Source organism: Prunus avium, chromosome 4, assembly GCF_965620075.1.
Source record: "Prunus avium chromosome 4, drPruAviu1.hap1.1, whole genome shotgun sequence".
NCBI classification, from domain to species: domain Eukaryota; kingdom Viridiplantae; phylum Streptophyta; class Magnoliopsida; order Rosales; family Rosaceae; genus Prunus; species Prunus avium.
The window spans coordinates 8,574,493-8,576,202 of NC_142287.1; the positions used below are offsets into that span (position 1 = coordinate 8,574,493).

The window sequence follows — 1,710 nt, forward strand, 5'->3', positions numbered from 1 at the left end:
TATGTGTTTGAGTAAGGATCATTCTGAGGATTCCTTCCTTGAAGGGCATTTGCTTGCTCTAGCATGTGCTTTGCAAAAGATTGGTCTTGAACTTCCTCTTTGCTTCCTAGAGGGCCAGTCACTGCCTGTTGAAGCAAAGAACACATAACATCAAGTTTTGCATTAATCTCATTATTAGTACTTACCTCAGAGACCACAGCTTTCATAGGAGCTCCTCTTCCTTTATTGTAGCTCCATTGTTGAGAGTTGGTACTCAAAGATTCAAAGAGAGTAAAAGCCTCATCTGCTGTTTTGTTCATCAGTCCTTCTCCACTTGTTGCATCTACCATCATCCTTTCGGAATCAAGCAAACCTTCATAGAAAGATTGCATTTGCATCCAACTCTCTATATTGTGGTGTGGGCAAGAACTCATCATCTCCTTGTACCTCTCCCAGCATTCATGAAAAGCTTCTCCTTCTCTTTGTGTGAAACCAAGAATTTCCTTTCTAATCTTGTTAGTCTTTTGAGCTGGAAAGAATTTCTGCAAAAACTTATTAGAAAGCTCATCCCAAGTACGAATTGAAGCATTAGGCAAAGAGTATAACCATGACTTAGCCTTATCTTTTAAACTGAATGGGAATAGCCTCATCTTAATCTGCTCATCATCAAGTCCTTGAATTTTGATTGTAGCACATATTTCAAAGAATTGCTTAACATGCATGTAAGGATCCTCAGTGGTATTACCATAATAAGTTGGAAGAAGATGAATCATACCACTTCTAAGCTCAAACCTGTCAATTGTGAGTTGAGGATAGACGATGCACGAAGGTTGATCAGTGACTTTGGGGATGGAAAATTCACGCAGGGGTTTCCTAGGTTGGACAACAAGCGCACCACCTCCTTCATCATTATTGTCGTTGTTTGGAATCTCTGCCATCTTGCTTGAACCTTCAGATTCGTAGCTTTCAGATTCAGCACTTAAAGAACTATAATTCCTCCTTAAACCAACACGTACAGCAAAAGTTCCTGGTGAAATTGGCTCAGAATCAGATTCGGACATATATGCACACACAAGAAACCAATTAGTGCCTTCAAATGGAGATAACAACTAAAAAGAAAAACAGAATACAGAAATAAAAACCAACGAAAACAAAAACAAAAACACTCAAAGTAATCTAACTATAGCACCATCGTTACCGGTTCCCCGGCAACGGCGCCAAAAACTTGTTGAGCCTATTCCTAACAACTAAAATGAGTTATTAAAAATAGAAACTTCAATTCTCGCAAGTGCACGAACCATTTATAGTATAGCTTATGAAATACGAGGTCGATCCCACGGAGAATGGTAACTTGGTTGCAAGTTAAACTACTTAGAATGATGGAAAAACTGAAAACAAAGAAACAAACTAACTAACAATTGGCAAGGTCTAGGACAGAATCCTAGCACCACACACGCACTCGAATGGGGGGTTTTTGTTGTTTAAATGAAAACAAGAGAATGAAATGGAAGTGCTGGAAGTAAACAATGGCAGCAATGAACAAGTTGTGAAACAATGATTGAGAAGTGTTAGAGCCTTGGAATCTACCACTAGTCTTCCTATCCAAGTTATGAATGCATAGAAATTGACTCAAGCTTCATTAACAATAGATTATCGCATACAAGCCTATGGTATCTAGGTGCAGGATGCATGATTCTCCTAAGGCATGTAATTGTGCATGGTATCTACACA

The 1,710-nt window shown here is 38.8% G+C and overlaps 1 non-coding gene across 1 annotated transcript; it reads left to right on the forward strand.

Moving 5' to 3' along the window:
* The first annotated feature begins 387 nt into the window (after nucleotides 1-387).
* On the forward strand, nucleotides 388-494 carry LOC148294745 (small nucleolar RNA R71). Its single transcript, XR_015835566.1, has one exon. It is a non-coding gene; the product is annotated as a small nucleolar RNA R71 (small nucleolar RNA).
* Nucleotides 495-1,710: the final 1,216 nt, after the last annotated feature.